Below are 16,612 nucleotides of genomic sequence, written 5' to 3'. Positions count from 1 at the left end.
TTTCCTTTCTTCTCCATCGATGACTTACGTTTCACTCGTTCTTGAGGATTTCCGGAATCGTTCCCTGTGGACTATGATGCTTCTGTCAGGATCGTGCCATGCTCGGCACATAACCTCTGTTGAGTCCTTTCGTCGCCCTGTGCTAGCGCTGTTTCGAGTACGATCTGAAACCAAGAATCCAAGACACCACCCTTCTGAGTTTCATTTCTTTTCCATCGATGACTTACGTTTCACTCGTTCTTGAGGATTTCCAGAATCGTTCCCTGTGGACTATGATGCTTCTGTCAGGATCGTGCCATGCTCGGTACATAACCTCTGTTGAGTTCTTTCGTCGCCCTGTGCTAGCGCTGTTTCGAGTACGATCTGAAACCAAGAATCCAAGACACCACCCTTCTGAGTTTCATTTCTTCTCCATCGATGACTTACGTTTCACTCGTTCTTGAGGATTTCCGGAATCGTTCCCTGTGGACTATGACGCTTCTGTCAGGATCGTGCCATGCTCGGCACATAACCTCGGTTGAGTTCTTTCGTCGCCCTGTGCTAGCGCTGTTTCGAGTACGATCTGAAACCAACAGAGCAAGACTCCACATTTCTGAGGTTCATTTCTTCTTCATCGATGGCTTCCGCTTCACTCGTTCTTGAGGATTTCCGGAATCGTTAACTGTGAACTATGATGCTTCTGTCAGGATCGTGCCATGCTCGGCACATTACCTCTGTTGAGTTCTTTCGTCGCCCTGTGCTAGCGCTGTTTCTAGTACGATCTGAAACCAACAGTGCAAGACCACATTTCTGAGGTTCATTTCTTCTCCATCGATGGCTTCCGCTTCACTCGTTCTTGAGGATTTCTGGAATCGTTCCCTGTGAACTATGATGCTTCTGTCAGGATCGTGGCATGCTCGGCACATAACCTCCGTTGAGTTCTTTCGTCGCCCTGTGCTAGCGCTGTTTCTAGTACGATCTGAAACCAACAGTGCAAGAGTCCACACTTCTGAGGCTCATTTCTTCTCCATCGATGACTTACGCTTCACTCGTTCTTGAGGATTTCCGGAATCGTTCCCTGTGGACTATGATGCTTCTGTCAGGATCGTGCCATGCTCGGCACATAACCTCTGTTGAGTTCTTTCGTCGCCCTGTGCTAGCGCTGTTTCTAGTACGATCTGAAACCAAGAATCCAAGACACCACCCTTCTGAGTTTCATTTCTTCTCCATCGATGACTTACGTTTCACTCGTTCTTGAGGATTTCCGGAATCGTTCCCTGTGGACTGTGATGCTTCTGTCAGGATCGTGCCATGCTCGGCACATAACCTCTGTTGAGTTCTTTCGTCGCCCTGTGCTAGCGCTGTTTCGAGTACGATCTGAAACCAAGAATCCAAGACACCACCCTTCTGAGTTTCATTTCTTCTCCATCGATGACTTACGTTTCACTCGTTCGTGAGGATTTCCGGAATCGTTCCCTGTGGACTATGATGCTTCTGTCAGGATCGTGCCATGCTCTGCACATAACCTCTGTTGAGTTCTTTCGTCGCCCTGTGCTAGCGCTGTTCCTAGTACGATCTGAAACCAAGAATCCAAGACACCACCCTTCTGAGTTTCATTTCTTCTCCATCGATGACTTACGTTTCACTCGTTCTTGAGGATTTCCGGAATCGTTCCCTGTGGACTATGATGCTTCTGTCAGGATCGTGCCATGCTCGGTACTTATAACCTCTGTTGAGTTCTTTCGTCGCCCTGTGCTAGCGCTGTTTCGAGTACGATCTGAAACCAAGAATCCAAGACACCACCCTTCTGAGTTTCATTTCTTCTCCATCGATGACTTACGTTTCACTCGTTCTTGAGGATTTCCGGAATCGTTCCCTGTGGACTATGACGCTTCTGTCAGGATCGTGCCATGCTCGGCACATAACCTCGGTTGAGTTCTTTCGTCGCCCTGTGCTAGCGCTGTTTCGAGTACGATCTGAAACCAACAGAGCAAGACTCCACATTTCTGAGGTTCATTTCTTCTTCATCGATGGCTTCCGCTTCACTCGTTCTTGAGGATTTCCGGAATCGTTAACTGTGAACTATGATGCTTCTGTCAGGATCGTGCCATGCTCGGCACATTACCTCTGTTGAGTACTTTCGTCGCCCTGTGCTAGCGCTGTTTCTAGTACGATCTGAAACCAACAGTGCAAGACCACATTTCTGAGGTTCATTTCTTCTCCATCGATGGCTTCCGCTTCACTCGTTCTTGAGGATTTCTGGAATCGTTCCCTGTGAACTATGATGCTTCTGTCAGGATCGTGGCATGCTCGGCACATAACCTCCGTTGAGTTCTTTCGTCGCCCTGTGCTAGCGCTGTTTCTAGTACGATCTGAAACCAACAGTGCAAGAGTCCACACTTCTGAGGCTCATTTCTTCTCCATCGATGACTTACGCTTCACTCGTTCTTGAGGATTTCCGGAATCGTTCCCTGTGGACTATGATGCTTCTGTCAGGATCGTGCCATGCTCGGCACATAACCTCTGTTGAGTTCTTTCGTCGCCCTGTGCTAGCGCTGTTTCTAGTACGATCTGAAACCAAGAATCCAAGACACCACCCTTCTGAGTTTCATTTCTTCTCCATCGATGACTTACGTTTCACTCGTTCTTGAGGATTTCCGGAATCGTTCCCTGTGGACTGTGATGCTTCTGTCAGGATCGTGCCATGCTCGGCACATAACCTCTGTTGAGTTCTTTCGTCGCCCTGTGCTAGCGCTGTTTCGAGTACGATCTGAAACCAAGAATCCAAGACACCACCCTTCTGAGTTTCATTTCTTCTCCATCGATGACTTACGTTTCACTCGTTCGTGAGGATTTCCGGAATCGTTCCCTGTGGACTATGATGCTTCTGTCAGGATCGTGCCATGCTCTGCACATAACCTCTGTTGAGTTCTTTCGTCGCCCTGTGCTAGCGCTGTTCCTAGTACGATCTGAAACCAAGAATCCAAGACACCACCCTTCTGAGTTTCATTTCTTCTCCATCGATGACTTACGTTTCACTCGTTCTTGAGGATTTCCGGAATCGTTCCCTGTGGACTATGATGCTTCTGTCAGGATCGTGCCATGCTCGGTACTTATAACCTCTGTTGAGTTCTTTCGTCGCCCTGTGCTAGCGCTGTTTCGAGTACGATCTGAAACCAAGAATCCAAGACACCACCCTTCTGAGTTTCATTTCTTCTCCATCGATGACTTACGTTTCACTCGTTCTTGAGGATTTCCGGAATCGTTCCCTGTGGACTATGACGCTTCTGTCAGGATCGTGCCATGCTCGGCACATAACCTCGGTTGAGTTCTTTCGTCGCCCTGTGCTAGCGCTGTTTCGAGTACGATCTGAAACCAACAGAGCAAGACTCCACATTTCTGAGGTTCATTTCTTCTTCATCGATGGCTTCCGCTTCACTCGTTCTTGAGGATTTCCGGAATCGTTAACTGTGAACTATGATGCTTCTGTCAGGATCGTGCCATGCTCGGCACATTACCTCTGTTGAGTACTTTCGTCGCCCTGTGCTAGCGCTGTTTCTAGTACGATCTGAAACCAACAGTGCAAGACCACATTTCTGAGGTTCATTTCTTCTCCATCGATGGCTTCCGCTTCACTCGTTCTTGAGGATTTCTGGAATCGTTCCCTGTGAACTATGATGCTTCTGTCAGGATCGTGGCATGCTCGGCACATAACCTCCGTTGAGTTCTTTCGTCGCCCTGTGCTAGCGCTGTTTCTAGTACGATCTGAAACCAACAGTGCAAGAGTCCACACTTCTGAGGCTCATTTCTTCTCCACCGATGGCTTCCGCTTCACTCGTTCTTGAGGATTTCCGGAATCTTTCCCTGTGAACTATGATGCTTCTGTCAGGTTCGTGCCATGCTCGGCACATAACCTCTGTTGAGTTCTTTCGTCGCCCTGTGCTAGCGCTGTTTCTAGTACGATCTGAAACCAACAGTGCAAGACTCCACACTTCTGAGGTTCATTTCTTCTCCATCGTTGGGTTCCGCTTCACTCGTTCTTGAGGATTTCCAGAATCGTTCCCTGTGAACTATGATGCTTCTGTCAGGATCGTGCCATGCTCGGCACATAACCTCTGTTGAGTTCTTTTGTCGCCCTGTGCTAGCGCTGTTTCTAGTACGATCTGAAACCAACAGTGCAAGACACCACCCTTCTGAGTTTCATTTCTTCTCCATCCATGACTTACGTTTCACTCGTTCTTGAGGATTTCCGGAATCGTTCCCTGTGGACTATGATGCTTCTGTCAGGATCGTGCCATGCTCGGCACATAACCTCTGTTGAGTTCCTTCGTCGCCCTGTGCTAGCGCTGTTTCGAGTACGATCTCAAACCAAGAATCCAAGACACCACCCTTCTGAGTTTCATTTCTTCTCCATCGATGACTTACGTTTCACTCGTTCTTGAGGATTTCCGGAATCGTTCCCTGTGAACTATGATCCTTCTGTAAGAATCGTGCCATGCTCTGCACATAACCTCTGTGAGTTCTTTCGTCGCCCTGTGCTAGCGCTGTTCCTAGTACGATCTGAAACCAAGAATCCAAGACACCACCCTTCTGAGTTTCATTACTTCTCCATCGATGACTTACGTTTCACTCGTTCTTGAGGATTTCCGGAATCGTTCCCTGTGGACTATGATGCTTCTGTCAGGATCGTGCCATGCTCGGCACATAACCTCTGTTGAGTTCTTTCGTCGCCCTGTGCTAGCGCTGTTTCGAGTACGATCTGAAACCAAGAATCCAAGACACCACCCTTCTGAGTTTCATTTCTTTTCCATCGATGACTTACGTTTCACTCGTTCTTGAGGATTTCCAGAATCGTTCCCTGTGGACTATGATGCTTCTGTCAGGATCGTGCCATGCTCGGTACATAACCTCTGTTGAGTTCTTTCGTCGCCCTGTGCTAGCGCTGTTTCGAGTACGATCTGAAACCAAGAATCCAAGACACCACCCTTCTGAGTTTCATTTCTTCTCCATCGATGACTTACGTTTCACTCGTTCTTGAGGATTTCCGGAATCGTTCCCTGTGGACTATGACGCTTCTGTCAGGATCGTGCCATGCTCGGCACATAACCTCGGTTGAGTTCTTTCGTCGCCCTGTGCTAGCGCTGTTTCGAGTACGATCTGAAACCAACAGAGCAAGACTCCACATTTCTGAGGTTCATTTCTTCTTCATCGATGGCTTCCGCTTCACTCGTTCTTGAGGATTTCCGGAATCGTTAACTGTGAACTATGATGCTTCTGTCAGGATCGTGCCATGCTCGGCACATTACCTCTGTTGAGTTCTTTCGTCGCCCTGTGCTAGCGCTGTTTCTAGTACGATCTGAAACCAACAGTGCAAGACCACATTTCTGAGGTTCATTTCTTCTCCATCGATGGCTTCCGCTTCACTCGTTCTTGAGGATTTCTGGAATCGTTCCCTGTGAACTATGATGCTTCTGTCAGGATCGTGGCATGCTCGGCACATAACCTCCGTTGAGTTCTTTCGTCGCCCTGTGCTAGCGCTGTTTCTAGTACGATCTGAAACCAACAGTGCAAGAGTCCACACTTCTGAGGCTCATTTCTTCTCCATCGATGACTTACGCTTCACTCGTTCTTGAGGATTTCCGGAATCGTTCCCTGTGGACTATGATGCTTCTGTCAGGATCGTGCCATGCTCGGCACATAACCTCTGTTGAGTTCTTTCGTCGCCCTGTGCTAGCGCTGTTTCTAGTACGATCTGAAACCAAGAATCCAAGACACCACCCTTCTGAGTTTCATTTCTTCTCCATCGATGACTTACGTTTCACTCGTTCTTGAGGATTTCCGGAATCGTTCCCTGTGGACTGTGATGCTTCTGTCAGGATCGTGCCATGCTCGGCACATAACCTCTGTTGAGTTCTTTCGTCGCCCTGTGCTAGCGCTGTTTCGAGTACGATCTGAAACCAAGAATCCAAGACACCACCCTTCTGAGTTTCATTTCTTCTCCATCGATGACTTACGTTTCACTCGTTCGTGAGGATTTCCGGAATCGTTCCCTGTGGACTATGATGCTTCTGTCAGGATCGTGCCATGCTCTGCACATAACCTCTGTTGAGTTCTTTCGTCGCCCTGTGCTAGCGCTGTTCCTAGTACGATCTGAAACCAAGAATCCAAGACACCACCCTTCTGAGTTTCATTTCTTCTCCATCGATGACTTACGTTTCACTCGTTCTTGAGGATTTCCGGAATCGTTCCCTGTGGACTATGATGCTTCTGTCAGGATCGTGCCATGCTCGGTACTTATAACCTCTGTTGAGTTCTTTCGTCGCCCTGTGCTAGCGCTGTTTCGAGTACGATCTGAAACCAAGAATCCAAGACACCACCCTTCTGAGTTTCATTTCTTCTCCATCGATGACTTACGTTTCACTCGTTCTTGAGGATTTCCGGAATCGTTCCCTGTGGACTATGACGCTTCTGTCAGGATCGTGCCATGCTCGGCACATAACCTCGGTTGAGTTCTTTCGTCGCCCTGTGCTAGCGCTGTTTCGAGTACGATCTGAAACCAACAGAGCAAGACTCCACATTTCTGAGGTTCATTTCTTCTTCATCGATGGCTTCCGCTTCACTCGTTCTTGAGGATTTCCGGAATCGTTAACTGTGAACTATGATGCTTCTGTCAGGATCGTGCCATGCTCGGCACATTACCTCTGTTGAGTACTTTCGTCGCCCTGTGCTAGCGCTGTTTCTAGTACGATCTGAAACCAACAGTGCAAGACCACATTTCTGAGGTTCATTTCTTCTCCATCGATGGCTTCCGCTTCACTCGTTCTTGAGGATTTCTGGAATCGTTCCCTGTGAACTATGATGCTTCTGTCAGGATCGTGGCATGCTCGGCACATAACCTCCGTTGAGTTCTTTCGTCGCCCTGTGCTAGCGCTGTTTCTAGTACGATCTGAAACCAACAGTGCAAGAGTCCACACTTCTGAGGCTCATTTCTTCTCCACCGATGGCTTCCGCTTCACTCGTTCTTGAGGATTTCCGGAATCTTTCCCTGTGAACTATGATGCTTCTGTCAGGTTCGTGCCATGCTCGGCACATAACCTCTGTTGAGTTCTTTCGTCGCCCTGTGCTAGCGCTGTTTCTAGTACGATCTGAAACCAACAGTGCAAGACTCCACACTTCTGAGGTTCATTTCTTCTCCATCGTTGGGTTCCGCTTCACTCGTTCTTGAGGATTTCCAGAATCGTTCCCTGTGAACTATGATGCTTCTGTCAGGATCGTGCCATGCTCGGCACATAACCTCTGTTGAGTTCTTTTGTCGCCCTGTGCTAGCGCTGTTTCTAGTACGATCTGAAACCAACAGTGCAAGACACCACCCTTCTGAGTTTCATTTCTTCTCCATCCATGACTTACGTTTCACTCGTTCTTGAGGATTTCCGGAATCGTTCCCTGTGGACTATGATGCTTCTGTCAGGATCGTGCCATGCTCGGCACATAACCTCTGTTGAGTTCCTTCGTCGCCCTGTGCTAGCGCTGTTTCGAGTACGATCTCAAACCAAGAATCCAAGACACCACCCTTCTGAGTTTCATTTCTTCTCCATCGATGACTTACGTTTCACTCGTTCTTGAGGATTTCCGGAATCGTTCCCTGTGAACTATGATCCTTCTGTAAGAATCGTGCCATGCTCTGCACATAACCTCTGTGAGTTCTTTCGTCGCCCTGTGCTAGCGCTGTTCCTAGTACGATCTGAAACCAAGAATCCAAGACACCACCCTTCTGAGTTTCATTACTTCTCCATCGATGACTTACGTTTCACTCGTTCTTGAGGATTTCCGGAATCGTTCCCTGTGGACTATGATGCTTCTGTCAGGATCGTGCCATGCTCGGCACATAACCTCTGTTGAGTTCTTTCGTCGCCCTGTGCTAGCGCTGTTTTGAGTACGATCTGAAACCAACAATGCAAGACACCACCCTTCTGAGTTTCATTTCTTCTCCATCGATGACTTACGTTTCACTCGTTCTTGAGGATTTCCGGAATCGTTCCCTGTGGACTATGATGCTTCTGTCAGGATCGTGCCATGCTCGGCACATAACCTCTGTTGAGTTCTTTCGTCGCCCTGTGCTAGCGCTGTTTCGAGTACGATCTGAAACCAAGAATCCAAGACACCACCCTTCTGAGTTTCATTTCTTCTCCATCGATGACTTACGTTTCACTCGTTCTTGAGGATTTCCGGAATCGTTCCCTGTGGACTATGATGCTTCTGTCAGGATCGTGCCATGCTCTGCACATAACCTCTGTTGAGTTCTTTCGTCGCCCTGTGCTAGCGCTGTTCCTAGTACGATCTGAAACCAAGAATCCAAGACACCATCCTTCTGAGTTTCATTTCTTCTCCATCGATGACTTACGTTTCACTCGTTCTTGAGGATTTCCGGAATCGTTCCCTGTGGACTATGATGCTTCTGTCAGGATCGTGCCATGCTCGGCACATAACCTCTGTTGAGTTCTTTCGTCGCCCTGTGCTAGCGCTGTTTCGAGTACGATCTGAAACCAAGAATCCAAGACACCACCCTTCTGAGTTTCATTTCTTCTCCATCGATGACTTACGTTTCACTCGTTCTTGAGGATTTCCGGAATCGTTCCCTGTGGACTGTGATGCTTCTGTCAGGATCGTGCCATGCTCGGCACATAACCTCTGTTGAGTTCTTTCGTCGCCCTGTGCTAGCGCTGTTTCGAGTACGATCTGAAACCAAGAATCCAAGACACCACCCTTCTGAGTTTCATTTCTTCTCCATCGATGACTTACGTTTCACTCGTTCTTGAGGATTTCCGGAATCGTTCCCTGTGGACTATGATGCTTCTGTCAGGATCGTGCCATGCTCTGCACATAACCTCTGTTGAGTTCTTTCGTCGCCCTGTGCTAGCACTGTTCCTAGTACGATCTGAAACCAAGAATCCAAGACACCACCCTTCTGAGTTTCATTTCTTCTCCATCGATGACTTACGTTTCACTCGTTCTTGAGGATTTCCGGAATCGTTCCCTGTGGACTATGATGCTTCTGTCAGGATCGTCCCATGCTCGGCACATAACCTCTGTTGAGTTCTTTCGTCGCCCTGTGCTAGCGCTGTTTCTAGTACGATCTGAAGCCAACAGTGCAAGACTCCACACTTCTGAGGTTCATTTCTTCTCCATCGATGGCTTCCGCTTCACTTGTTCTTGAGGATTTCCGGAATCGTTCCCTGTGAACTATGATGCTTCTGTCAGGATCGTGCCATGCTCGGCACATAACCTCTGTTGAGTTCTTTCGTCATCCTGTGCTAGCGCTGTTTCTAGTACGATCTGAAACCAACAGTGCAAAACTCCACACTTCTGAGGTTCATTTCTTCTCCATCGATGGCTTCCGATTCACTTGTTCTTGAGGATTTCCGGAATCGTTCCCTGTGAACTATGATGCTTCTGTCAGGATCGTGCCATGCTCGGCACATAACCTCTGTTGAGTTCTTTCGTCGCCCTGTGCTAGCGCTGTTTCTAGTACGATCGGAAACCAACAGTGCAAAACTCCACACTTCTGAGGTTCATTTCTTCTCCATCGATGGCTTCCGCTTCACTTGTTCTTGAGGATTTCCGGAATCGTTCCCTGTGAACTATGATGCTTCTGTCAGGATCGTGCCATGCTCGGCACATAACCTCTGTTGAGTTCTTTCGTCGCCCTGTGCTAGCGCTGTTTCTAGTACGATCTGAAGCCAACAGTGCAAGACTCCACACTTCTGAGGTTCATTTCTTCCCCATCGATGGCTTCCGCTTCACTCGTTCTTGAGGATTTCCGGAATCGTTCCCTGTGAACTATGATGCTTCTGTCAGGATCGTGCCATGCTCGGCACATAACCTCTGTTGAGTTCTTTTGTCGCCCTGTGCTAGCGCTGTTTCTAGTACAATCTGAAACCAACAGTGCAAGACTCCACACTTCTGAGGTTCATTTCTTCTCCATCGATGGCTTCCGCTTCACTTGTTCTTGAGGATTTCCGGAATCGTTCCCTGTGAACTATGATGCTTCTGTCAGGATCGTGCCATGCTCGGCACATAACCTCTGTTGAGTTCTTTCGTCGCCCTGTGCTAGCGCTGTTTCTAGTACGATCGGAAACCAACAGTGCAAAACTCCACACTTCTGAGGTTCATTTCTTCTCCATCGATGGCTTCCGCTTCACTTGTTCTTGAGGATTTCCGGAATCGTTCCCTGTGAACTATGATGCTTCTGTCAGGATCGTGCCATGCTCGGCACATAACCTCTGTTGAGTTCTTTCGTCGCCCTGTGCTAGCGCTGTTTCTAGTACGATCTGAAGCCAACAGTGCAAGACTCCACACTTCTGAGGTTCATTTCTTCTCCATCGATGGCTTCCGCTTCACTCGTTCTTGAGGATTTCCGGAATCGTTCCCTGTGAACTATGATGCTTCTGTCAGGATCGTGCCATGCTCGGCACATAACCTCTGTTTAGTTCTTTTGTCGCCCTGTGCTAGCGCTGTTTCTAGTACAATCTGAAACCAACAGTGCAAGACTCCACACTTCTGAGGTTCATTTCTTCTCCATCGATGGCTTCCGCTTCACTTGTTCTTGAGGATTTCCGGAATCGTTCCCTGTGGACTATGATGCTTCTGTCAGGATCGTGCCATGCTCGGCACATAACCTCTGTTGAGTTCTTTCGTCGCCCTGTGCTAGCGCTGTTTTGAGTACGATCTGAAACCAACAATGCAAGACACCACCCTTCTGAGTTTCATTTCTTCTCCATCGATGACTTACGTTTCACTCGTTCTTGAGGATTTCCGGAATCGTTCCCTGTGGACTATGATGCTTCTGTCAGGATCGTGCCATGCTCGGCACATAACCTCTGTTGAGTTCTTTCGTCGCCCTGTGCTAGCGCTGTTTCGAGTACGATCTGAAACCAAGAATCCAAGACACCACCCTTCTGAGTTTCATTTCTTCTCCATCGATGACTTACGTTTCACTCGTTCTTGAGGATTTCCGGAATCGTTCCCTGTGGACTATGATGCTTCTGTCAGGATCGTGCCATGCTCTGCACATAACCTCTGTTGAGTTCTTTCGTCGCCCTGTGCTAGCGCTGTTCCTAGTACGATCTGAAACCAAGAATCCAAGACACCACCCTTCTGAGTTTCATTTCTTCTCCATCGATGACTTACGTTTCACTCGTTCTTGAGGATTTCCGGAATCGTTCCCTGTGGACTATGATGCTTCTGTCAGGATCGTGCCATGCTCGGCACATAACCTCTGTTGAGTTCTTTCGTCGCCCTGTGCTAGCGCTGTTTCGAGTACGATCTGAAACCAAGAATCCAAGACACCACCCTTCTGAGTTTCATTTCTTCTCCATCGATGACTTACGTTTCATCGTTCTTGAGGATTTCCGGAATCGTTCCCTGTGGACTGTGATGCTTCTGTCAGGATCGTGCCATGCTCGGCACATAACCTCTGTTGAGTTCTTTCGTCGCCCTGTGCTAGCGCTGTTTCGAGTACGATCTGAAACCAAGAATCCAAGACACCACCCTTCTGAGTTTCATTTCTTCTCCATCGATGACTTACGTTTCACTCGTTCTTGAGGATTTCCGGAATCGTTCCCTGTGGACTATGATGCTTCTGTCAGGATCGTGCCATGCTCTGCACATAACCTCTGTTGAGTTCTTTCGTCGCCCTGTGCTAGCGCTGTTCCTAGTACGATCTGAAACCAATCCAAGACACCACCCTTCTGAGTTTCATTTCTTCTCCATCGATGACTTACGTTTCACTCGTTCTTGAGGATTTCCGGAATCGTTCCCTGTGGACTATGATGCTTCTGTCAGGATCGTCCCATGCTCGGCACATAACCTCTGTTGAGTTCTTTCGTCGCCCTGTGCTAGCGCTGTTTCTAGTACGATCTGAAGCCAACAGTGCAAGACTCCACACTTCTGAGGTTCATTTCTTCTCCATCGATGGCTTCCGCTTCACTCGTTCTTGAGGATTTCCGGAATCGTTCCCTGTGAACTATGATGCTTCTGTCAGGATCGTGCCATGCTCGGCACATAACCTCTGTTGAGTTCTTTTGTCGCCCTGTGCTAGCGCTGTTTCTAGTACAATCTGAAACCAACAGTGCAAGACTCCACACTTCTGAGGTTCATTTCTTCTCCATCGATGGCTTCCGCTTCACTCGTTCTTGAGGATTTCCGGAATCGTTCCCTGTGAACTATGATGCTTCTGTCAGGATCGTGCCATGCTCGGCACATAACCTCTGTTGAGTTCTTTTGTCGCCCTGTGCTAGCGCTGTTTCTAGTACAATCTGAAACCAACAGTGCAAGACTCCACACTTCTGAGGTTCATTTCTTCTCCATCGATGACTTACGTTTCACTCGTTCTTGAGGATTTCCGGAATCGTTCCCTGTGGACTATGATGCTTCTGTCAGGATCGTCCCATGCTCGGCACATAACCTCTGTTGAGTTCTTTCGTCGCCCTGTGCTAGCGCTGTTTCTAGTACGATCTGAAGCCAACAGTGCAAGACTCCACACTTCTGAGGTTCATTTCTTCTCCATCGATGGCTTCCGCTTCACTCGTTCTTGAGGATTTCCGGAATCGTTCCCTGTGAACTATGATGCTTCTGTCAGGATCGTGCCATGCTCGGCACATAACCTCTGTTGAGTTCTTTTGTCGCCCTGTGCTAGCGCTGTTTCTAGTACAATCTGAAACCAACAGTGCAAGACTCCACACTTCTGAGGTTCATTTCTTCTCCATCGATGACTTACGTTTCACTCGTTCTTGAGGATTTCCGGAATCGTTCCCTGTGGACTATGATGCTTCTGTCAGGATCGTGCCATGCTCTGCACATAACCTCTGTTGAGTTCTTTCGTCGCCCTGTGCTAGCGCTGTTCCTAGTACGATCTGAAACCAAGAATCCAAGACACCACCCTTCTGAGTTTCATTTCTTCTCCATCGATGACTTACGTTTCACTCGTTCTTGAGGATTTCCGGAATCGTTCCCTGTGGACTATGATGCTTCTGTCAGGATCGTGCCATGCTCGGCACATAACCTCTGTTGAGTTCTTTCGTCGCCCTGTGCTAGCGCTGTTTCGAGTACGATCTGAAACCAAGAATCCAAGACACCACCCTTCTGAGTTTCATTTCTTCTCCATCGATGACTTACGTTTCACTCGTTCTTGAGGATTTCCGGAATCGTTCCCTGTGGACTGTGATGCTTCTGTCAGGATCGTGCCATGCTCGGCCCATAACCTCTGTTGAGTTCTTTCGTCGCCCTGTGCTAGCGCTGTTTCGAGTACGATCTGAAACCAAGAATCCAAGACACCACCCTTCTGAGTTTCATTTCTTCTCCATCGATGACTTACGTTTCACTCGTTCTTGAGGATTTCCGGAATCGTTCCCTGTGGACTATGATGCTTCTGTCAGGATCGTCCCATGCTCGGCACATAACCTCTGTTGAGTTCTTTCGTCGCCCTGTGCTAGCGCTGTTTCTAGTACGATCTGAAGCCAACAGTGCAAGACTCCACACTTCTGAGGTTCATTTCTTCTCCATCGATGGCTTCCGCTTCACTCGTTCTTGAGGATTTCCGGAATCGTTCCCTGTGAACTATGATGCTTCTGTCAGGATCGTGCCATGCTCGGCACATAACCTCTGTTGAGTTCTTTTGTCGCCCTGTGCTAGCGCTGTTTCTAGTACAATCTGAAACCAACAGTGCAAGACTCCACACTTCTGAGGTTCATTTCTTCTCCATCGATGGCTTCCGCTTCACTTGTTCTTGAGGATTTCCGGAATCGTTCCCTGTGAACTATGATGCTTCTGTCAGGATCGTGCCATGCTCGGCACATAACCTCTGTTGAGTTCTTTCGTCATCCTGTGCTAGCGCTGTTTCTAGTACGATCTGAAACCAACAGTGCAAAACTCCACACTTCTGAGGTTCATTTCTTCTCCATCGATGGCTTCCGATTCACTTGTTCTTGAGGATTTCCGGAATCGTTCCCTGTGAACTATGATGCTTCTGTCAGGATCGTGCCATGCTCGGCACATAACCTCTGTTGAGTTCTTTCGTCGCCCTGTGCTAGCGCTGTTTCTAGTACGATCGGAAACCAACAGTGCAAAACTCCACACTTCTGAGGTTCATTTCTTCTCCATCGATGGCTTCCGCTTCACTTGTTCTTGAGGATTTCCGGAATCGTTCCCTGTGGACTGTGATGCTTCTGTCAGGATCGTGCCATGCTCGGCCCATAACCTCTGTTGAGTTCTTTCGTCGCCCTGTGCTAGCGCTGTTTCGAGTACGATCTGAAACCAAGAATCCAAGACACCACCCTTCTGAGTTTCATTTCTTCTCCATCGATGACTTACGTTTCACTCGTTCTTGAGGATTTCCGGAATCGTTCCCTGTGGACTATGATGCTTCTGTCAGGATCGTGCCATGCTCGGCACATAACCTCTGTTGAGTTCTTTTGTCGCCCTGTGCTAGCGCTGTTTCTAGTACAATCTGAAACCAACAGTGCAAGACTCCACACTTCTGAGGTTCATTTCTTCTCCATCGATGGCTTCCGCTTCACTTGTTCTTGAGGATTTCCGGAATCGTTCCCTGTGAACTATGATGCTTCTGTCAGGATCGTGCCATGCTCGGCACATAACCTCTGTTGAGTTCTTTCGTCATCCTGTGCTAGCGCTGTTTCTAGTACGATCTGAAACCAACAGTGCAAAACTCCACACTTCTGAGGTTCATTTCTTCTCCATCGATGGCTTCCGATTCACTTGTTCTTGAGGATTTCCGGAATCGTTCCCTGTGAACTATGATGCTTCTGTCAGGATCGTGCCATGCTCGGCACATAACCTCTGTTGAGTTCTTTCGTCGCCCTGTGCTAGCGCTGTTTCTAGTACGATCGGAAACCAACAGTGCAAAACTCCACACTTCTGAGGTTCATTTCTTCTCCATCGATGGCTTCCGCTTCACTTGTTCTTGAGGATTTCCGGAATCGTTCCCTGTGAACTATGATGCTTCTGTCAGGATCGTGCCATGCTCGGCACATAACCTCTGTTGAGTTCTTTCGTCGCCCTGTGCTAGCGCTGTTTCTAGTACGATCTGAAGCCAACAGTGCAAGACTCCACACTTCTGAGGTTCATTTCTTCTCCATCGATGGCTTCCGCTTCACTCGTTCTTGAGGATTTCCGGAATCGTTCCCTGTGAACTATGATGCTTCTGTCAGGATCGTGCCATGCTCGGCACATAACCTCTGTTGAGTTCTTTTGTCGCCCTGTGCTAGCGCTGTTTCTAGTACAATCTGAAACCAACAGTGCAAGACTCCACACTTCTGAGGTTCATTTCTTCTCCATCGATGGCTTCCGCTTCACTTGTTCTTGAGGATTTCCGGAATCGTTCCCTGTGAACTATGATGCTTCTGTCAGGATCGTGCCATGCTCGGCACATAACCTCTGTTGAGTTCTTTCGTCATCCTGTGCTAGCGCTGTTTCTAGTACGATCTGAAACCAACAGTGCGAGACTCCCCACTTCTGAGGTTCATTTCTTCTCCATCGTTGGCTTTCGGTTCACTCGTTCTTGAGGATTTCCGGAATCGTTCCCTGTGAACTATGATGCTTCTGTCAGGATCCTGCCATGCTCTGCACATAACCTCTGTTGAGTTCTTTCGTCGCCCTGTGCTAGCGCTGGTTCTAGTACGATCTGAAACCAACAGTGCAAAACTCCATACTTCTGAGGTTCATTTCTTCTCCATCGATGGCTTCTGCTTCACTTGTTCTTGAGCATTTCCGGAATCGTTCCCTGTGAACTATGATGCTTCTGTCAGGATCGTGCCATGCTCAGTACATAACCTCTGTTGAGTTCTTTCGTCGCCCTGTGCTAGCGCTGTTTCTAGTACGATCTGAAACCAACAGTGCAAAACTCCACACTTCTGAGGTTCATTTCTTCTCCATCGATGGCTTGCGCTTCACTCGTTCTTGAGGATTTCCGGAATCGTTCCCTGTGAACTATGATGCTTCTGTCGGGATCGTGCCATGCTCGGCACATAACCTCTGTTGAGTTCTTTCGTCGCCCTGTGCTAGCGCTGTTTCTAGTACGATCTGAAACCAACAGTGCAAGACTCCACACTTCTGAGGTGCATTTCTTCTCCATCGATGGCTTCCGCTTCACTCGTTCTTGGGGATTTCTGGAATCGTTCCCTGTGAACTACGATGCTTCTGTCAGGATCGTGCCATGCTCGGCACATAACCTCTGCTGAGTTCTTTCGTCGCCCTGTGCTAGCGCTGTTTCTAGTACGATCTGAAACCAACAGTTCAAGACTCCACACTTATGAGGTTCTTTTCTTCTCCATCGATGGCTTCCGCTTCACTCGTTCTTGAGGATTTCCGGAATCGTTAACTGTGAACTATGATGCTTCTGTCAGGATCGTGCCATGCTCGGCACATAACCTCAGTTGAGTTCTTTCCTCGCTGTGCTAGCGCTGTTTCTAGTACGATCTGAAACCAACAGAGCAAGACTCCACATTTCTGAGGTTCATTTCTTCTTCATCGATGGCTTCCGCTTCACTCGTTCTTGAGGATTTCCGGAATCGTTCCCTGTGAACTATGATGCTTCTGTCAGGATCGTGGCATGCTCGGC

The sequence above is a fragment of the Amblyomma mixtum genome, chromosome 10 (genome assembly GCF_055824585.1).
Source record: "Amblyomma mixtum isolate Tamu chromosome 10, ASM5582458v1, whole genome shotgun sequence".
Classification (NCBI taxonomy): domain Eukaryota; kingdom Metazoa; phylum Arthropoda; class Arachnida; order Ixodida; family Ixodidae; genus Amblyomma; species Amblyomma mixtum.
Note: the sequence above shows the minus strand (reverse complement) of the source record.